Source organism: Paroedura picta, chromosome 10 (genome assembly GCF_049243985.1).
Source record: "Paroedura picta isolate Pp20150507F chromosome 10, Ppicta_v3.0, whole genome shotgun sequence".
Lineage (NCBI taxonomy): Eukaryota > Metazoa > Chordata > Lepidosauria > Squamata > Gekkonidae > Paroedura > Paroedura picta.
Window position 1 is genome coordinate 72775209 of NC_135378.1, and position 23132 is coordinate 72798340.

Here is a 23132-nt window from a genome sequence, read left to right on the forward strand (position 1 = left end):
ACTGTCAGGAACGGAATTCCTTCTTCTCTCTTTAGAAGACTATTATCCTCTCCTTTAGCCAGAATTAGGAGTACCCCTCACTGCCCAAATTCCCTCTGTCAAAATATCTCTTCCAACTCTCCAGACACTGTGTAGATCAGTTTTCAGCTTTTAGTAAAGACGCATTTCTTTTCTCCTCAGAGCAGATGCTCAGCTAAGGCACAGGCAGGTTCTTTTAGAATTCTCTCTCTCTCTCTCTCTCTCTCTGTACCAATAATCTCTCTCCAGCACACAACTTCTATATCAATTCCATCTGAGCTGTTTATGGCCAATCAGAGCACTTGAAGCAGCCTGTTGCTCAAACTCTCTTAGACCATTTCTGGAGTTCATTGTTCCTCAAGGTCTGAACAATCACGTAATTTCCTCACCAAAATCAGCCTTTCAGGCATATATCTGAAGTCCCTCCTCTTTAACCCTGTATTTTAGAATGCTAGCCTACAGTGACTCTAATTTTACCTCCAGCATCAACTCGTTGTTTTTGATTGTTGAAATCCTGGCTTCGGATTTTTTTTCCTCACCACACCTCCATTGCCAACTACACCCGAGACGAGCCCTGAAACATCACCAGAACATGGACATTGGCAACAGAGGTGGGCTGACTTGACAGCTCAGAGGTGTGGTGGCCAGCTTGCAGTGCACTGTCAAAGTAGATGGGAGACAGGTGAAAGCCCTTAAACCAGTGAAGCATTGGCCACAGCTGTGCCAATTGAGTGGCTGCATTTAAGGAGAGGCAGTACAGAGGCCTCTCTGTGGGTTCAATTTGTATGTTGAAACTGCTCAGCTCCCAGCTCAGTGAAGCTCAACGCCCTCCTGGTTTGGATCTCTTGGCTTGGCTTTCTGGACTATCAGCTTCTGGCTCTTGAACTCACAGTTTAGACCTTTAGCTCGGCTTTCTGGATTCTTGGATTGTTTCCTGCTTGGCTCTTCAACTCCGGCAAGACTTGGTCATTCTATCCTCCCCTCTCCCCTCTTTATATGGATTTCCTTTGCTTGTCCCAAGACCTCATCTCTGATGGTGGGTGGGGGCACTTTGCTATCTTGATACTGATTGGGGCTGTTGGGTTTAAGGGAGGGTTTTTAAGGGGGTATGCTTTTATGTAACCTGCCTTGAGCTTTGGAATAAGGTGGGCTATGAATTGAATTCATCATCAGCATCCTCTCTCCTATCTCTCCAACGGATTAGGCAACTTGCCTCATTTCTGCCACTTCTACTTCTCCTTTGGTATTTAGTAGCTGTCTGGAATATTGGATCAGGATTAGCTGTAGGGTTGCCACCTGCCCTTTCCACAACAACTGGTAAGGAGTTGGGATGCCAGGTTGGGAAACTCCTTGAGATTGGAGGATGGAGACTTTAGTGGGATGTGAGGCTATAGTGTTCACTGTCCAAACTAGTTTCTGTAGTCAGAAGGTGAGCTGTAATTTTGGGGAATCCCCAGGTCTCACCTGGAGGTTGGCATCCCTAACTTGTAGCTGTTCTTCTGTTTCTTCCTTACTTTCCTTCATGCCTCCCTCCTCCTTTTCCTTCTCTCTAAAAGACAAACTAGACACTTGGGGGTTTAATAGGGTGGCCAATTGGAGAGGCAGGGATCCAGAACCCAGTTGTGTAGTTGGCCTGAAATGAGACAATTTACTTGCTTTCTTGATGCACATCATTATGTATTTGGCCAGTCTGGCTGACTTTCCCACCTTGTACTGATTCCAACATATTGACTCAACAGCTCTACAGAATAGTTTGAGAAGCTTCAGAAGAAAAGAAGGTACTCTGCAATGTACATCAGAAGCCAGATTATAAAGGTGGGCTTGAAAGAAGGTGTTAGAATGGGTCTAAAGAACACATGTGGCAACAAAGAACAATAAGTTGGATTGCCTTTCTGTAGTCAACCCACTCCTGGAGAATGGGGGGCAAGAAACCAAGGAGGTCTTTCTTCCCCACCCTCTTCCTAATTCCCTAGCAGCTCTCAATATATCTTGAAAGAAATGAAGGTTCGGCTCTTTTCCGTATACTTATTACTGCTGTGAAAGCAGAGTACAGAGGGCACTGATTTTATTTGTACTGAGGCATCATGAGACTGCATTAAGGAGCAGACAAACCTATCATCTGGACACCGAAGAAAACAGAGAAATACAATTTGGTCTCTTCTTGAATGCCGAATGGAAATAAGGCAAATATTTGTCATGTCATGCAGCCCCATTAGAATCAGTGTCAGTCACGCCCTGCTCAGTCTGCTTCTGAAGTACCGCTTGTGACTTCTGGACTGGCGAAGAATAGCAATGGTTACCAAAGGCAACCGCTGAAGGATGACAGCGTTTATCTGCTGCAAATAGGGATGAAAATGGTGTGATTTCTGTAGAGTGATTTCCATGCAAAAACTGTAGTTTGCAAAGGCAAGATTCATATGCCAGTTCAGCTCTTTCAACTCTAAGTAGCATCTTATGGGTGTCTTAAAGTAACCAGGAGAAGACTTCCAAATCAGTTATTGAAACCTAGGGATATTTGAACATACACTCACATGACAGAGGCTCACTCCCTGCCCCCTAGCTGGAAAGAGGGAGCCAGTCCGTCAGTCGGTTGCAGGGCTACCTGCAAAGTCTTGCCAACTTCCTGCTGGGGTCTGGAGATCTCCTGAAATTACCAGTGATCTCCAGACAACATAAATTAGTTTCCTTGGAGAAAATGGAGGATAAGCTCTAAGGCATAACCAACCTGCCCTGTTCCCAAATTCTATCTGCATCACCTCTGAAAGTTCCTCTGGAAATTTCCAAGCCCTATATCTGCAAGAGCCCAGTTCTTCGTCAGACGGGTCTTTGAACACCATTAGCTATCCAGATTCCCAATTTTTTAAGAAATAAATTCTTATGAACTCAAAAACCTAATGTCCAGCAAGATCATGTTACCATTTAATGAGAAGACAGCTTTTATTATATCGTCACACCCCATAGTGTCCCAGGCTGAAGTCTGAAATTGGGAAACCCAGACAGTTGCACTTTATTGATCCAGAGGACTGAAATGTGGGGGTAGACCTTGAGGACTCCTGATGAGCAGGCAAGAGAAAAGACTGATAGCATATTTGGGAAGTAAAGGCTGCCTTGATAATTTGCTCCTTGGGACTAAAATAGGGATGCTAGGTCACCTGCTATGGTGGGAGACCACCTTCCAATCCCATTCATTGCCTGCTTTGATGACCTCACCCACTTCCCTCCCTCAGAGGCAAAATTTTCCCTCCATTTTTCTCTCCCTGTCTGACTGAGCTGCCCCACTAATTGATTTTCTTCTTTTCTGAAGAACTATAGCTGTTCCATTGTCACACCTGCCAGAACCTCAAAAGCCAATGAAAGAGAAAATTGTAGAAATGGGTCAGGCTCATGAGCATTGAGCTGGCACATGATGTCACTTCTGGCAAAAACTGCAAGTGGTTACATGCTGGATTTCCTGAAGAGAGGCTAGAAACGTTATCCATCAGGAAGAGTCTATAACTGGGGAGGCCACTGGGTGAAGGTTTGCCCCATATGGACTGTGGCCTTATGGAGTAGAGTTGGGTAGTATGGTCAGTGGCCTGAGTAGATGGGAAAGTGGCTTGACCTTATAAATACAGTGTGTGGGAGAGCCCCAACTAGCAAGCTACAGATAAACCAAATACAGGCTTTGGAACAGAAATTTGAGGATATCCTGTAGTGCAGGGGTAGTCAACCTATGGTCCTCCAGATGTTCATGGACTACAATTCCAATGAGCCCCTGCCAGAAAATGTTCACAAACCTAGGGGTGAATTATATGTACCATGAAGGTGCACTGTGAAGGTATGTTCAGGATGGCTGAGGAACATCATAGACTCTGCTACAAGGAAGTTAGGAATTAGTTAGGAGTTCTATAGTCCCTACGGTACCAGTTGAATACTGGATCAGATTCAAGGTTTTGGTGTTAACCTTTAAGGCCATTCACAGTTTAGGATCAGTGTACTTAAGGGACTGTTTCTCTCCTTATGTCTCCTGCAGGGCTTTGCGCTCAATGGGTTCGAATAAGTTGGTGATGGCGGGCCCATGGGAAGCTTGCCTGGTCTCAGCCCTGGCCCATGCCTGGTGGAATGAGCTCCCAGAAGAGCTGAGTACCCTATCAGAGCTGTTACAGTTCTGCAGGGCATACATGACAGAGCTCTTTCTGTCATGGCTTTTGATTGAGGCCAGGTGGGCAGATCTTACCTCTAGATGTGAGGTCTTGTCACCTACACTGAAACAACCTGAAACATCCCTGAAATCTGAAAACATTGATTTACAGAATCCTGAAATACCATGGTACTTTTTTTTTGGGGGGGGGGCTATTTTCTGTCTGAAATGAGCCTGGAAATTCGGGGCATTGTTTTGGATCAGAAATACCTGAATTCATGTCCCCAGTAATTACCAAGAACAGACACAAAACTATGGCTAGCCAATTCAGGTTATTGAGTCGCATAATTAGCAAGTCATGTACAAATTAGACTACCTGGATTAGGTGACCAGTAGCAATTCTAGCCTGACCATGATGTTATGAGACACGGTTTTACAGTAACCGGTTCCTACCTTACAGCACCGTACTGTTTTTGCATTTATTGTATACACTTTGATTGACAGGGAAGATAATGCTGCACAAATCATCCTTACAATCCACGGCCTTTTCAGCCAGCTCCCTCATCCTTGTACAAGTTACATGCTTGCCTAAAGAGACTCAGGCATCTAAGCTGCTCTTATGCTCAATATCCCATCTCCCCTCCCTCTGGTCCACGGCAGCTTAGCCAGGTGACTCCCATGTGGGAAAACCATCCTGCCTTGTAATTTTCAAAGCCAACGTTGTTTCTTATGGTGAAGTCAGGAAATGGCACTAACTGTGTCAAGCTGTTGGATCCTACATCCAATTTCCTGAGTCACTGGCAAAATAGCTGGAAGGTAGGCAGGTACATTACTCTTTGAAGAGCAGATGGTAATACACACAGGAGATCCGAGAAATACCCAGGCACTCAGTTCAGCAAACGATTCTTTGAAAATGAGCCATCCAATTTATTACCAACAATATAAAACCTCTTCTATACGCCTCTATTATCATGCCATTAAATATATACTATGCAAGAATCCTTGTCAACACAATGCGGTTTGTATTCTGGGGATTGGCATTAAGCGCAAAAAAAGCCCTGCAGTGACAATTTTATGACAATTTTATTTTTGCCCAGTAGAACCATTTTGGAAAGTGAATAGTGACGGCTCGGAGCAGGAGGTGAAGAAGGCCGCCTTCCCTGCAATGGGTGTTGACAACGATGCCACAGTCTGATATTATTTCAGATATTTTAATACAATCTCTGGATCCTGCAATGCAAAATCATTGCTACGCTGGTTTTATAGCACAGCTTGTTCTCGAATCACTTCAGCCAGCCAGACTGCCTAATGATAATGGGGGGAATCCAGGTGACGTGTTGGCAGTCCATCAATACTACTTGTCCACTTATCTTATTTAAAAACAAATTAGTGAATAAATTCATAAGTATTGATGGCACAGCAATTTCAAAAGCCAGCTCACCCAAGACTGAATGATGATTTGCGCAATGCTAACTCTGCATTATTATAGCCTAATAAAATCAGTGGTATTATCTTTCTGGAAAGCTTCAAGTTTGTCAGGGGTACAATATAAACAGAGGGGGTGGGAAAGCAGAGAGAGGCCTAAGATGCTTCTAAAATATCCCTCGTTGGCATTCCTTCTTGGATTTGGGAGTTCAGAATTATTATTTTTTTGCCAGCGAGTCACAGCTGACTTATGGTAATACTGTAAGGCAGTGGTTCTCAACCTGGGGGTTGGGACCCCTTTGGGGGTCAAGCAACCCTTTCACATGGGTCGTGGCAAGGCAAGAAGCTTGGCTGGGGGGGTGCCATCCACACAACAGCCTTATGGAGTAGATCAAGATAGAGCATTTGTCTGTCTGAAGCAGTGGAAAAGAACGAGATTGGCATGGTGGGACAAGAGGCAGAACTGAACTGAGAAATCCTGAAAAAAAACAATTTATCTACAATCATGAACAATGGATCTTCATGCCATTGGTCAGTTTTGGTTTAATTTCTGTGAAAGAACACTTGCATAATTTTATGGTTGCGGGTAATCACAACACAAGGAACTGTATTACAGGGTCGTGGCATTAGGAAGGTTGAGAACCACTGCTGTAGGGTTTTCAAGGTAAGACATATTCAGGGGTGGCTTGCCATTGTCTGCCACGGAGTTGTAACTCTGGACTTCCTTGGAGGTCCAAGATAATAACCGCCATGTCTGACACTGCATAGTTGCAGAAGTAGGAAGAGATTGTGCTCGTCTGGGTCATCCCTGTCAGAGCAGTTCTGAATTACTTGGTCCTCTTTCCAAAGTAAAGCTGCACATTAACAACACATTCATTTAGTTACTCCACCCTAAGACCAGGGAAATCAATGGAGCTACATGGCATAGGATTTCACTGTAAGTCTTCTCCACAATAGTGTTTGATGAAGGGAGACTTTCTCAGATTTTTTTCCATTGAGAAACCTCCGAAACATTCTTCAGGCTTCAAGAAAACCCAGAAGTGGTGCAATTGTGCAGAACATGGTTGGGAAGCATAGCTGTGTACATGCCCAGCTGGGATCCCTCCCCTTCCCACCACCCTAGGCCCATCATTGGCCATTTTAGGCAGGGGGGGGTGGATCAACATGACCATATATGATCATATCACCTGATTAAATGTTTAACAGATTTTTAAAAAATTCTTAAAATCAATGAACTCCCACCCATTCAGGAAACCCTTCCAGGGACATCAAGAAACCCCAGGGTTTCACAAAACTCTGGTTGAGAAAGAGCTGGCTTCCACTCCGAAATCCTTGTTGCTCTAAGGGATACCGGACTCAGATCAAACCAACACAGCTACCTTCCTCCATGTTTTTTAAAAAGTTTACATTGCCTGTTCTGAAAGACAGGGAGGGTCATACCAATTCTGAATGTTGTGCACATTCACTCTAGATTTTAGATCCTAGATTTTTAGATCCTTACATTTGTTATCTATGTGCACATTAAGAAAAACACATTGAAACAGCTGTTTTCATGTGACTTTATGTTCATCTGTTTCAAGAGTCTTCCCCTGATGCATGGAATTTGTAGGTCCATCCATGTAATATCACAGAAAAAGAATTTTGATACAGTTGCATATATGGTCTCATCAAACTTATCCCCCCCACACCCACTCACAGTGTTTCATTATAGATGCATACTGATAACACCTTAGAGGAAAACAGAAAAAAAAACACAGAGAAGAATTGAGGGGGTCACGGAAAAGAGCAATACACTGCTTAATTCCAGTTCTGGAATTAATTTTAGAAATTCTCCTAGTTAAACTGGAACTAAGGAGGGATGAAATGCAGCACAGAGGAAAATTGCAGAAAAGTGAAAACATTGAACAAGGGAAGTCTGCTCATCCTTAATGGTCTTAAACTGATTAGTGTGAATGTAAAAAAAAAAGATGATTCAGTCACGCATGTCTGAATATCTGCAAGGCTATGTGGAACGCTCTGCATAAATTACACTAGTAAGGGTTTCTTGGAACTTACGGTGGCCCTACCAAAGCATTTTGTAGGTATGGGAGGGGCCTCATAGGTCTCACAGCAGGGGAGTGATTCCCACATAATTGGGATTGTTGCTGAGAATCAGTGTCTATTCTTGCTTCTTTCTGTGCAGATAATAAGATTGGCATGAAACATCTCTTCCAGACAGGACGATCCAAGTGTTAACCAGTTCTAGGACACAGATCCAGAGATAATTTGCTGTTAAAAGGATGGACAATCTTCCAGGGTAGATAGTAGATAAGGGCTGATTGGGAAAACACATGACATTTCACACCAGCTCAAATTGCAAACCGAATTTTCATACCTGATTTTTGAATGATATTAACAAATATTTCAAAAAAGCCCTAATTTTTAGCTGTGGTATAAACATGGAAAATTAAGTACAATACTTACCATTCTCCATACAAACCTTTAACTCTAAAGTGGCCATTACAGGGAGACTATGAAATATCCATAGTAGGAGAAATATGCATTTAGATTATTGCAAAACTTCCCATTCTATATTTAGTTCTTCTCATTCAGACTTATGTATATTCCTAACATGTTTAAGCTTTCTCTTTCACTTTGCAGTTTGTTTCTGACCGTCATCAAAGGCATTACATAGCATTCCTGTTTTCATTATTTCCTAATCACAAAGTGATCTCCAGTTGAACCAATGGACTGAGAGTGATGATACAAAATTGTTCCATATATCCTTCTTCTGGAGCTCCATCTATTCCCTCTCCTGCCCTTCCAAATAAACAACTGGTGTATAAAGATACCAATGAGACTGCTTTACAGACAACCTCCAGAGTCTTCACCATGCTCGTGACTCATAACAGTATCTCTCTTATTCATTTGGTCCTCTTTCTGGACCCTCCATGGTTCTGAAGACAAGTCGATGAGAGAAGGGAAGCCCTAGTTAGTACTTGAATGGGAGACCACCAATGAAGTCCAGGGATGCTATGCAGAGGCAGGCAATGGCAAACCACCTCTGTTAGTCTCTTACCTTGAAACTCTATGGGGTCTCCATAAGTTGACTGCAACTTGATGGCACTTTCTACCACCAGATAATAGTAAGACCCCCTAAGGTACAATTTTATCCCATTTTAATTTAATTTTTCTTTTCTGACCTTCCTGTCCTTCTAAACAGCATAGAGAATACACCTTGCCACGCCACTGTTGGCTTTTGAAAAATGAGAGGTAATACATGTCCCACTCATGGAGATTAATTTCTTATATAGAGACTTGGGGAATATGTATGTATATAATGTGAAATTCTAAAAGCTTTTCCGTATCACACTGCTGAGTCAGTAATCATTCTCAGCATACAGGAAGTTGCTGAAAAGTGATTTTCAGCATTATGATTAAACATCTATTTATTCAACATAATTTTAATTCTCAGAGTGTGGGTGATATCATTCTCTCGGCTGTTTACGGAAAAAGAAATGATACCAGAACTTTTGGCTCAGCCCAAAGAGCTGAGAGACTGGTGGGTCCCTGGGGCTTTCTAGTGGATTGCATGGTTCTCTGAGAACTCTGATTATTTGTATAACTTTCCCGCTGATTTAACAAAACTCTTTTAAAAGGCCGCATTCCAGTGAGAAAAATCAAAACAAACAAAACTTCAGCACGCTTATTTATTTATTTATTTTTAAAAAAATCTACCCCACTTTTCCATTAGTTCAAGGTGGCTCGTATGTCTGATACGTGTATATTGGAAAAGGTAGGACTGGAGTTACTGGAGCACTGAGCCTATATGGGAATGCAAAATACCTTCTCATTTTAGAGATGTAGCTCCCAAAAATAGTTGTAACTTTGTCATTCTTACTAAGATTTCCAAATGAATTTCCACCAAATAGGGAGCAATCAGAAAGTAAAGTCAAAAACTTTACAATAGTCTGGCTGCTTACTTAAATGGTCCTGTAATTGCTGGGCGTTCAGTCCCACTGTAATTACCATTTAGCTGTAAGATAATTGTGTGTTGGGCCCTCTTATCATTATGAAGGAAATGCATGATTATTTCTCTTTTTAAGTACACAGAATATGTTGCATGCTATTTTCTTTGGCCACCCAAGTAATTTCAGAAACGTCAAAAGATGTGGGCACATAATAACTACTCTGTTCAAGCCAATGTCTCACCAAACTAAACTGCATGTGTGTCCAAAATGCATAGAGCGGGAGGAAAGTAGGAATTAGATATGGAGATTGGAGGAAAGAACAGATAATATTTCTGGGGAGAAATGTCTGCACAAATGCACGAGGATTCTGATTCTAAACCAGTATTTTAAAGTAAACCATCACCTGTCAATGGCAGATTCTCATCTTACATTTTGAGAATGACGCACAGGCTGTCTGTCAAGCTTAGATATTACATCTCATTATGTAATGGAATTCAGATGGAATTGCATTTTCAGTTCAACCTTTCTATCCCAAAGCAGTGGACTTTGTGGAAAATTTGAATGTTAACCGTTCCCATTCTTCATTCATTCAGTACCTTTAAGGATTCACCAGGTCAAAGCCGCAGATGTTTAACCGTCATGCCCAGGTTCATTTTTGCACTGTATCATGGGTTTTATAGTCTTACGGCAATACATACAGGCTGTCATTCTGACCCATTAATGTTTTCCCTCTGAGGATAAATATGGTTTAACCTGCCAGTTTCAAATAGCTCAAAATGTGACTGTCTCTGTGCAAAATGATTAAAATATTGTGGAAACTGACATATTGTGAGGGCTATAATGCTTTGTTTGTTTAAGGATGACTCATAGGGAAAATAATTAATACAACTGCAAGGTTCAGAACACACATAAATATATTTTCTTTCTACAGTTTGGGAATGATGACCCGAAATTCCTACTTATCTAATTCCAAGGAATGTGTAGATCAGGCTTTCTCAACCAGGATTTCTTGCGAGCCTTGGAAGGTTTCCCAAGTGGGTGGGAATTAATAAAATTTTTATATATGTTTTAAATTTCTTAAACATTTATTTGGTGATATGACCAAATATGGTCATGTCGACCTGCCCTGACCTCCCAAAATGGCCAATGACAGGCCTGGAGGAGGTGGGGAGGGGCACAATTCTGAGTGGGTGTGTACATAGCTTTGCTTCCCAACCATATTCTGCATGATTGCACCACTTCTGGGGTTTCTTGAAGTGGAGTTCAGTAGAATATCAATGTGATGAGTAAATGTTCGGTAGTACTTCAGCTTGGAGTAATGGTTAAGTGTGGTGGTCTCTTATCAACCGTTTATGCACTAGGAACTTCACCGCCCCAGCTCTCATGCAGGAGCAAAAATCGGGGGCAGATGAGGTACACCAGGCCAAATGCTCCCCCGTGTGGGTACAGGAAGAGGTGTGGCAACCTGCCACGACTAAAACTCCAGCCTGCAGTCCAGCATGAAACCTCCAGTGAATAAACGGTCATCTAGAGAGCTGGGTTTGTATCTGAGCCAAACTGCCCATGACCACTTGAAGTCCTGGACACTGAACTTGCCCTCCAACACTGAACTTGCCCTCCATTGTAACAATTGATTCTGAAACTGGAACAGTATATCTCCACCACCACCCCCTCCAAAAAAATATCCTCCTTATTTTTAAGTTTTCCACAATAAAGATATAAAATATCTAAGGGGTTTCAGTTTTCCTTTGTCTTATTGTAGGGTGTGCAGGCACCTTAGATCCCCATCTTCACCTCTTCACAAAAGGGTGAGGCTTTAAAGACTATATTTAGCCCACTGCAGAGCTGAGACTCATGAACCTTCTTTATTTTGGATCTACCATCCTGCTACTAAAAAGCCAACTAATGGATGCTTAGGAAATTGTGTCATTGCAGCAAATCTATAACCGTTTCCCCCATTTTTAATCCTTGAAAACCATAGCTGATTGTAAAAAAAAAGTTTCTTGAACTCTTTGAGCTATTCACAGCACTTAGCCAGACTTGCTCCTTTGTGGTTGCTCAAACACTTTCCCCCTGAAATCTGCTATCAGCAACCCAGAGTGGTGGACCCTTTAACCCTACATTTCTCCTTCCTTTTCAACATGCCTATGGTAAATCTTCTCTTTTAGTTAAGTTCCCACTGAGTTATAGATTTTTCCAAGGTCAAGAGATTGGAAAGGGTACCGTTTAAGTTTCCTTTCTAGAGTAGCTTGGGGGAAATGACAGATTTCATTCTTAATGATTGCTTCATGTCCAGCTTTCCTTCTGCGGTGTGAGCCATCTGCAGAACATTATTGATCTCTTGTCCCTAATACACACCATCTAGCCCACTGAGGGTGATACTTTAATACTAAGGAATTATTTAGAGGTGTTAACACTTTCTATTGGCATCTTTCATCAACAGTGGAAAGAGTTAGGAGATACTTTGCACTCTAAGCCACCTAATATGGCATATTGTGGATAACTTAGCCGCCAATGTTTCACAGCAGAGAGGCAGATCAGACCTACATTAATGGCTTCAGAAAACTATAAAGCGTGCCTTACTTATCTACGGCAGGTTGCCAGACTATGCAGGCTGAACAAGTTAGTTAACGTTCAGCATGCAGCTGTTCTTGGTAGCAGAGTTCTAGAACTGGAAGGAACCATACAGGCCAGGGGTAGTCAACCTGTGGTCCTCCAGATGTCCATGGACTACAATTCCTATGAGCCCCTGCCAGCATTTGTTGGCAGGGGCTCATGCGAATTGTAGTCCATTAACATCTGGAGGACCACAGGTTGACTACCCCTGATATAGGCATCTATTCCACCCCTTGCTCAGTAGAGAAAATTCAAAGTAAGATGGCTGTCAACAGATAACTATGAACACTCTGCTTGAGGGACCCTCTGCCTAGGTTGGCTCTATTGTCAGTTTCTCCTAATTTTCAAGCATAATTTACTTTCCTGTAAGCTAAACCCTTAGACATAGTTTTTGCCCCCTGGAGCAAACCATTGTGCCTTTCCACGTGACAACCATTCATGTTACTGAAGAAGGCAATTCAGCCTTTCCTTAAGGACAAATGAGCATAAGGAGAGCCCTGCTGGATTAGACTAGTGATCCATCAAGTCCAGCATCCTTGCTCACACAGTGGCCAAGGAATTCCTCGGAAGGTCCAACATCAGGGCATAGCTTGCACAGCTTCTTTTCCAGATCCATGGTTATCTTGGTTGCCTCCTTCTGAACCTACTCCAGTGTATATCTTTAAATTCATCATCCAAAACTGGATTACTCTCCAGATGATTTTGGCATTGGGAGAAATGCTTATTTCTCATGATTTACCAACTAAGCATCTAATAATTAAACCTAAAAACAAATTAGCCTTGATAACCAACTCATCATACTGCTGGCTGACTGAACTGAAATGCCAAGATCCTTTTCACGTGTGCTACTGCCAAACAAGTAATCTGTACTCTTGAGTTCTTTCTGCCTTAGCAAAGAACTTTGATTTTGGTCCAGCTTGGTGTAGTGGTTAAGAGGGGCTGCTTCTAATTTGGAAAGCCACATTTGATTCCCTGCTCCGCCACATGCAGCTAGCTGGGTAACCTTGGACTACACACAGTCCTGTTAGAGCTGTTCTCACAGAGCAGTCCTGTCAGAGCCCCACCTATCTTTCAGGATATCTGTTGGGGAGACGGGGGAAAGGTGCCATGAGATTCCTTCAGGTAGTGAAAAGCAGGGCATAAAAGCTAAGTCTTCTTTTGCATCTTCTAAATTTCATTTTGCTAGTTTCAGTTCAGCTTTCTCAAGGTCATTCTGGATTTTATTTCTGTCCTACACAGTGTTAGCTGTACTGCCCAGTTCTACATCCTCTGTGGATTTGAGAAGGATTCCTTTCACGCTGTATACCCCCAAACAATGCAGAACAGAGGGCTGATGTGAGCATCGTTGCTTGCAAACATCTCCAGGCAATGAACTCCATACACTAACACAATAGCAGCCATATTGTTTTGCAGTGTTGCCTGGATTTGTTTTGTTATTTTATCACAGAAAACACAGAAAGGCCAGGATGGGCTCTTTCAGAGCCTGGCATATAAACAGTTGCTTGATCCCAGCATTTGGTATTCATAGATAGTTTTCCTGCTGCAAATATAGAAGTTCTTCATAACTATCATGACTTCCAACATGGCTTCAATGTGATCAGCTGGAGGAGTGCAGGGAGGAGGTAGGTGGAGCCAAGGGGAGGGGTTAGAGGAATGGCTTGCCTGTGTGGGTGGGATTTGTGGAGAGCCAGCTGCCTCCTGATTTGTGGTAATGGGGAAATCTCTCCCTTAAACTCATCAACCCCTCAAGACCATTGGGAGGATAAAATGGGATTAGGGTAGCAGATATAATTGAATTAGCGGTAGCTGATTAATTGGTGAGGGCAACTTTTAATCAGAGAGGGCAGATTTCCAGTGGTGGGTCTGAAAGAGAAAGACACAGGGGTGTTTTTTTTTTTTTTAAGGCTGATTGATCTGTTAAAAGACAGATGATTCATCAAGCAAAAACTCTTTAATCAGTGAATTAAAGTGCTAATATGAACACCCACCTAGATTGCATCTGTTGTAGTTAGACTCTGTCTCTGTGTTAAGTCTTAGTCCCTGTGCTAAGGGAATGAAGGAACTGTTCAAATGCCCAAAAACTTTAATTCTGTTGCAATTTTGCATCTGACATAAAAACTAGCATTGTCTTTTGATGCAGATACCCGTGACATTAGAACCAATTCCAATTATATATTTAGCTCAGATTCAAACAAGAACATTTCTTTAAGGTATATTAGTTTGGTCAAGAGACTTTCTCCTCCTACACGCTGTTTTCTTTCTCTTACTCTATTAAAAGGGGGGGGGGAGCTGAACAGGAACAAAATGTGCTTGTTTTTGCGAATTTTTTTTTCTTTTGTTTGTAATCATTGCATGGGAGTTTTATATAAATGCTTATGGCTGATCCTGCGTTGAGCAGGGGGTTGGACTAGATGGCCTGTATGGCCCCTTCCATGATTCTATGATTCTATGATTCTAAGCAGCCAAGAATAATGGATGTGTAGTGCACCAGTGAGGCATAGTTGTTAAGAGTGGCAGACTCTGATCTGATCTGGGTATGATTCCCTGCTCCTCCTCCACGTGAAGCCAGCTGGGTGACCTTGGGTCAGTCTATCTCACTCAGCCCTGCCTACCTCACAAGGTGACTGTTGTGGAGAGGGGATGGGAAGGCGATTGCAAGCCATTCTGAGACACCTTAGGGAAGAGAAAATTGGGATATAAAGAAACAACTCTTCTTATTCTCTTCTATGATTGACAATTATATGTATAAAACAGCAAGCTGATGTGAGTCAAGTGTCAAGCTAGGAACTCCAAATCTCCCCTCTCTCTACCATGAAGCAAGCTAGGTGACCTTGGGCCATGCTCTTTCTGCCTAACCTGCCCCCACAGGATAACTGTGAGGAAAATGTGCAGGTGAGGGAGAATTATGATGTTGTAAGCCACTTTGAGTCCTCACTGGGGAGACAAGTGGCCTATAAATATCCCAGGAAAGCATTACTCAAAAGCAGTCACACAAGCACCCCCTGCTGAGACTCAGAGGACTGAAAACAGAGGTCTGGCAGAGAGCCTTCATCTGCTTTCAGAGGACAGATTCCAAATGTCCGTTCTGTTTTCCTGATCACAATTCTCTCTAAGGCTGGGCAAGAGAACATCAGGTCTGCTCCAATCAAGCTGATAACAATATCCTTTAAAAGCATTCTTTCCTTCCATGTTCTAACTGGGATATAAAGACTTGGAGAGCTCCATTCCTACTGCCGTTGGGCCTGAATCTAATGCATCCTAAGTGCCTCACTCACTTTCAGTCAACATTTGGTTTATTTGGCTGTCTATTCTAGAAGGTGGCCATAGCAACAAATCCATAGCTCTCTCTATATTTACATTTCTATGTGTGTGTTTATCTCCCGGGCCTTTTGATCCCCTTTAATGGAAGGAAGATGTGGGAGGTGGAGCTGCAAATGTTGTCCAGTATGTAATGAGAGTGGCAGGTTATTGCACATTTTCCCCATTAACTTGGACATTTATTGCTCCCGTGGGAGATAGGCTCTTGGTTATGAGAAGGTACACTTTTAAGCTTTTGTCACTATGACCCTAGAGCCTGGCAGACAACTCCTCCTTCAACTCTCAAGATGTGTCTACATGACCGTTTATGCACTGGGAACTTCACTGCCCCAGCTTCCATGCAGGAGCACAAATCGGGGGTGGATGAGGTGCACCGGGCCAAATGCTCCCCCATGTGGGTGCAGGAAGAGATGGGACAACTTGCCATGACTAAAACTCCAGCCTGCAGCCTGGAATGAAATCTCCAGTGTATAAACGGTCCATGTGAGGGAAATCCTAGAAGGGGAAATTACTATGGATGGTTGTTCTCTTTGAAAGGCACATAGGAAATACATTATAAACATGAAGAGAAAAATCTATGGCACAAAGGAAATCCTGACTATTTCTGCCTGTTCAGAGTCACTCTTTGACCATTGTCTAGCCTTGTATTTAGATGACCCCACAGATTCTACAAGAGCTAGCACTGTGGAATTCTTTATTCCAGCCTCGCTTCCCACTCCTCATCTCAGTGCAGTTCTTGTCTTTTGATTGCCAGAGTTTATGATCTCAATATATTATAATTCCTTCAGATAATGTCTTTGGGATTATGAAAGGGAGCTGAATGACTACTAGCAGTGCCAATCTTCAGTACATCTTGCGTACTGCTAAATCAATATTTCAAGGGTTGACTTTGTTGCTGGGAAAGAACATTCAATGATTTAACATGCCGGAGAAACTTCAGAGAGTTGCCCTTTTCATTTCAGCAGAAGCCCATAAGTGTTAATGGCTCGACTGAAACAGTATACGGCATAAGACGATTAGAACTATGCTGGATCAGACTGACAGTGACTCCTTTCACTGTAAATCATGCCCATTTGCAATGTGAACTGCTGGAAAATCCTGGCAATGAGGAAGAGGGAGTGCACAAACAACTCAAAATGGCGGCTGTGGGAAAACCTCCAAACGCAAGTATTTCCCCATTCGGCAGGTGCGAATTAGAGTCTGCCTTGAAAGATGAATTTGCTGTAACCAGGAAGTTCCTTACTGCGAGGTAAGTGAAAGGGAGATTCAGGTCTGTGCCTGGAAAGGCAGACTTTGCTGCATAAATGGACAAAAAAAATCCAGATGAAATTGCTAGTGCAGAAACAGTCAAGAAAGTGCCATTGAACTGCTGTAGCCCATTTTTGTTGCTAGATTTACCCTTTATAAATGTATGGGGGAAAGCAAGCTTGGCTCCTCTTTTCTGACATTCACAACACCTGGCAGGCATCATTGGTAAGTGAGTGATGATTGCCCATTGACTATTAAAATTAATATGCATTCCAGCTGATTAATTCAAAATGAACATATTTCCATCTTTTCTTTTTTGCTTCTTACACATGCTCGGACTTTTTGGAGCAATTCCCTCTTGTTTCAGCAGTATAAGCAAATGAGCACCAGGGGGACTTGGAAACTCTGAAAATGCATTTTCTGAGCAAATGTTTAGTGGATTTCTGTTCTGCCATCTAAATGAGGCTCAGACCTTGGTCAGGTCAAGTACTGTGAAGGACACACTAAAACATATCAGTTTGCCACAATTCTTTTTTTTTTTTGTAAAATGAGAGAACAATAGACTCTTCATTACAAACCATCAGATTATTTGGGGGTGGGGGAAGAACTCTTCCCTCAAATTAGAATGTTTTCCACAAAAGGCATTTTTCAATGTTACTTGCATGCAGAAAATATGGGACCACATATATTCCTCAGAAAGTTTTAAGAGCTAGACCAGGGGTAGTCAACCTGTGGTCCTCCAGATGTTCATGGACTACAATTCCAAGCGCTGGCAGGGGATCATGGGAATTGTAGTCCACGAACATCTGGAGGACCACAGGTTGACTACCCCTGAACTAGACAACAGAATTTCCTTAGGATCCCCAGCCTCAAAGAGATTGGGCTAACCTCAACCAGAACCAAGGCCTTTTTAGCCCTGGCCTGGTGGAATGCTCTGTGAACTGAGATCAAATCCCTGCAAGATCTTAGACAATTCTGCGGGGATTATAAAGCAGAGTTATTCTGCCAAGCCCATGGTTGAGGCCTAAAAAAGTCATCTTATCAATTGGCCTCCCTGACAGAATCTGCTGATGAACTCAGCCATCTTATGAGCCAGCTCTTCCCCATGACAAAAGAGTTGGCAAATAGTTTAATTCTTACTTTAATACTAATAATTTAATGAACTTATTTTAAATCTATATTTTCGTATGATGTTTTTACTCTTATCGTAAGTCCCCTGAGATAGAGTGGATAATAAAAACAACAACCCTGTGTCACTTCCAAGTTTCCTGAGAAATGACATAGAGATTCAGTCAACATTATGCATCCCATGCCCAACACTCTCGCTAAGAATAGGTGAGCAATAGGAAAAGGATAGAAAAAATGGGAAAAGGAAGACAGTGGCCCAAGGTATGGGCAAGAGGCCATGGTGCTCTGCCATGGCATCTAAGGTTGGAAGCCTCAGGAAGAACATCTTATGAACAATTCTTTAATGAAAACGGAATCCTTCAGCCTTATGGAGTGGCCATTGCCCCTTTGAACCTACCATTCTCAGAAAAAGGTGAAGGGCAATTTTTAACTAGAATTCAGTGTGAATTCAGGAAGGTCTGAGTTGAATTGGTGTATATTTTTTTGCTAATCTGAAATTATTTTGTATTTTTTTGTATTTTATTTATTTAGTGCCCTCCCTTTCAGCTCAGGGCAGTTTACATTAGAAACTTTCAAAGCTTGCATAATTTCTCTGTAGATCATCATGCAAACTAATTGCAGTAACTTAGCGACTCTTATGGTTACCAAGCCAGCTTGGTGTAGTGGTTAGGAGCACTGACTTCTAATCTGGTGACCCAGGTTTGATTCCCTGCTCCCATGCTTCAGGGAACCTCTGGCCACCTTGGAGTGCTTTGGGGTGCTCCAAGGCCCTTTGGAATGAAGGAAAGTTAGGGATGTCCCTTTCTCCCTCCCAGAGGAGGTGATCAATGAGAATGCACCTGCCCACCCCCTCCGCTCCCACAGCCTTCACATGGCTCTACTTGAGTGTTCAGCCAGTGCACCTCAATCCGCCTGACTGAGGTCCTGGGCCTGATGATGTGTGCATACACCCTGTCCATGCCCCCCCCCCCAGATTGCCAGGCAAAAGGACCTACTGCTGCTGCCACTGCCCCCGCTCTCCTTAACTCGGCTCCATGGCCCTGGACTCTGAAGGGCTGCCTTAGAGAGCTCCAAGGCTTCAGAGATCTCCGAGGCAACCGAGGCGGCAGCTCCAAAGCTGAGGTGTCCTGAGGTGGCTTCCTCCAAAGCCGAGGTGGTCCGGACTGAAAGGTGGGTGCACAAACCTAGTTCTGACTAAGCAGTAATATCAGAGCTCTCTCAGCCTCATCTACCACACAGGGTGTCTGTTGTGGGGACAGGAAAGGGAAGGTGATTGTAAGCCACTTGGAGACTACTGGTAGAGAAAAGCAGCATATAAAAATCTTCTTCTTCTTCTTCTTCTTCTTCTTCTTCTTCTTCTTCTTCTTCTTCTTCTTCTTCTTCTTCTTCTTCGAAACCAGTTAAAGTTGTGTGGCTAGATTTGAAACCAGTACCACCTTAGAGACCAACAAGATTTTTGCAGTATATGCTTCTGAGAATCAAAGCTCTGATGATATCTAATGAAGGGAGCCTGGACTCTTGAAAGCTCACATACTGAGGTGCTACTGGACTCAAACTGAACTGTTCTACTGCAGACCAATGCAGCTGCCTTCTGGAATGAAATTCAAGCTGGGCTTCCTGAACTCCTTGAGCTCACCCTTGAGTGAGGCGAGCTGATACAGGGGCCTCCTCTTCCTGGAATATCTGAAGAGTGGGCAGCCCAGTTGTTAATCTGCAATCAATTTCATTTGAAGAGAAACTGCCATTTACTTAACGGGCTTCATTTGGGCCCCAATATAAACCCATTTGGATTCTCAGTTGGTTAAAATCATGTCAAAGCAATTGTTTATTAAGGAAGCCTTTATTGCTACTGCTGGCTGTAATTTGTTAGAATTTTTTTCCCCTGGTTTGCTTTATGGCAAATGGCTGTAAACGTTATTGGGCACACTAATACTTAATGATACATTTCGATTCCATTTTACTTAAATGATAAAACCAGCAAGATCTGCCGCTTCGTGGCCAAGTTGCTTTGGAAGCACTCAATCAGCATTTTGTAAGGCATTTCCCTCAATTAACTAAATTGCTATCTGACAAGACATTTAAAAAAAAAACACTCCTGGAGAACTATACAGCTTAGGAAGGCCTTAGACTAAAGAGAAGAGACCAGTCCAATGAACAGAGACATTGTACAAAAACACCAAAAATCAGGGTGTGATCCAGAGATGAACTCCAAGGCCTGCTGACGGTCTCTGTTACCAGCAAAGGAAACCACTCTGCAAAGAGCATCATGACTACTCTGTCACTGTATCAGCCTCTTTCATTGATGATGCCAGCAGGGAGAGGCCCCAATAATTCAGATTTGTCCTAAGTCTAAATAAGCATTAGAATTGTCAGCTGGAGGCTGAACTTGGTTCACTGCTGTAATGCGTTCGTAAGCCATAACTGTGTTTTGCAGGGATTGCGTCTAGTGAAGCCGTTTGCTGGTGAGAGATCTTCCCCATTCTCGTCACCTTATCTTCTTTAACCCATAATAAATCAGGGTGGGCTTTTGGGGCTTCACCTGTGAGAAAGGAAACAGCGGGGAAATCTCTGCGCCTTAAAGCAGGGGTAGTCAAACTGCGGCCCTCCAGATGTCCATGGACTACAATTCCATGGACTACAGATGTCCATGGACTACAACTCCTGGGAATTGTAGTCCATGGACATCTGGAGGGCTGCAGTTTGACTACCCCTGCCTTAAAGGGTGCTCCATAGCAGTAAGCACCAACTATGATCCTGAGGAGTTACCAGTGTGTGTGTTTTTAGTGCCTTTTAGAGCGATCTGTGACAAGCAGAAATTCAACAGGTTGCAAACTCTGGGTCAGTGATTTTGGAGTTGGAGCATGGGGAGATATGGGGCAATGCCATAGAGTTCACCCTCCAAAGCATGTTTTCTCCAGGGGAATTGATCTCTGTCATCTGGAGATAGGGATGCCAGTCCCCAGGTGGTACTTGGAGATCACCGAGTTTTACAGCTCATCTCCAGGTGACAGAGATCCGTTCCCCTGGAGAAAATGGTAGCTTTGGAGGGTGGACTCCATACATTATTTTCTATTGAGCTCCCTCCCCACCTCAAATTCTACCCACTCCCATAGCTCTGCTCCCAAATTCTCCAGGCATTTCCCAACCCAATGTTGGCAACCTTATCTGGAGATCAGTTGCAATAGTGGGAAAGCTCCAGTCACCACCTGGAGGCTGGCAACCCGATCAACAGGTTAAACCCATCTTCAGAATGTGGGGGTCAAGAAAGCTTTAGTTCCTGGATTTTTGCTTTCCCTTTCATAGATATGAGATTAAATGAAAACAACTAATGGGCAAGAGAACACGTGAGAGTAATTGAGAAAAGGGTTCAGCGTTCCCTTCCAGCTCAGATTTTCTCTCTTCTAGTCACACTCTCTTAGCCCAATGTACCCAGGAGGCACTTTGCACTTAAATATTATGTTTTTAAAGATACTAAAACTGGAAGTATCCAAGAAAGAGGAATAGGGTGAGAAAGGGTTAGGCAGGAGGCCCTTGTATGATTTTGCTGGAATTCAGTTGACCCCACAGGAAATGGGAAGGAATCAGATGGGAAGTAGCAAAGTCTTGATATATTTTAAAAAAATAGCAGGTGACTTGGGAAACAGTGGGCTGACGCTGAGTAATTCTATTACTTGTGTTTCTGTAGAAAATTACTGCAAAGGAGTTGAAAATGGCCCCAGCCCCAACTGGAGGTTGGAGAAGGACAGACCCAATTTGTCTAAATCCATGGACTCTTCTAAAACTGAAAATATGCATTCCTCACATCCCTTGTCTGTGGAGCAAGTTTTCTTAATAGTAAAGGAAAAGCATTCCATGACAGTTTTTGTATTTTAGTATTTTGATCCTAAAACCTAGTATTTGAACCATGATCCAAGCCTACTGTTACAAAGATGCACCTTATATATTGTCATGCTGCACTTTCGTGGTTCCAGGAACAACATAGATCTGCTTGGCTTACAGGGGAAAGATTAATAATTCATTTCTCAAAATGTTGACTTTAAACCATTCTATTTCCATTATGATGGTATCAATTTTCCTTTACTACTGTATATGTTTCTTGAAGTAGCAAAAGCCTTCTGCTGGGGCTTTCCTCCCCCCCCCCTTTTTCCCAATGATTAATAACTCCTAATATCTAAAAACATCCATCACCACTAATGCAATTCAATAGACAGCCCCCTATGGCTTACACCAATAATTATCTGTCAATACTAATAGAGGGAGCCTCTCAATGACCTATTGAGGAGGAACCTGAATTATGTGGACCAAAGCAAGGACATGATGGGGGTTATGAGGATTGTAATGGATGGGCCTTATCAGAAAATGGAGTGGCACAGGAAAGGGGGTGAGGCTTCACGAAAAACAAACAAAAAAGTTATTTAATTGTAAATATGAATGCACCCCCATGCTCTGTTACTGGTTTTTATGGAGTAGCAGGAAAAAAGTCATCAGTGACTCCCAAATCTGCCTTTCTCCTTAAGAAAAGAGGGAGAGTGCACCACCACCACAGAAGCTTTGCTCCATGCAGACAGCTTCCTAGCCCTAAAATTGTGCGGTACAAGAGATATCCAATTACACAAAAGATGCAGCTCACCTCCTCTGGACTTTTAGGATGTGACTGAGTACATTCACATTAACATATCAGAAATGGATACTCCCCCCCCCCCAATTCAAGTGGGCAGCCGTGTTGGTCTGAAGTAGCACAACAAAAATATAGTCTGATAGCACCTTTAAGACCAACAAGCCAAATGCAGATCTAAGGGAAGATACTGGGGATTGTGGATCAAAGCATATTGTGATATTGTGGGGGTGATGAGGCAGTGGGGCTTTGCATCAGCTCTTGGTTGCCCTGGCCAGATGTGACTATATCTGAGTTGGAAATGGTGTGGGGCTGCTATAGGCTGAGCAGTCTTCTCTCCCACAAGCCAGGACCTGATTTGAAAACTTAGGGCTGGCCTGGATAAATGAAAGGAGGAGGTATTGAGAGGAAGCAGGGGGTATTCTCATGCCACAGACTTAGTTCAGCTGTGAAGAATCTCAAGCTGGAAGAGGCAATGGGGCCAACAGCAAGCTAACTGCTTAGCAAAATATGGGGACCGAGGGAGGCAGTGGAGAGGGACCATCAGCTGAAGAACAAACCATAGTAAAGAAGTCATTGATTCACTACACTGTTTAGATGCACCCAAACAAATCTTGGATGTATCTGTTTGCATGATTGCCTTGTTTTCAAACAGCTGTTGCCATCCACTGCCATCTTTTTGTCGCACACATGT

The 23132-nt window shown here is 42.9% G+C and overlaps 1 long non-coding RNA gene across 1 annotated transcript; it reads left to right on the forward strand.

Moving 5' to 3' along the window:
- The first annotated feature begins 805 nt into the window (after positions 1-805).
- On the forward strand, positions 806-5462 carry LOC143820056 (uncharacterized). The gene is made up of 3 exons (XR_013225214.1): positions 806-1054; positions 1758-1833; positions 5239-5462. It is a non-coding gene; the product is annotated as an uncharacterized LOC143820056 (long non-coding RNA).
- Positions 5463-23132: the final 17670 nt, after the last annotated feature.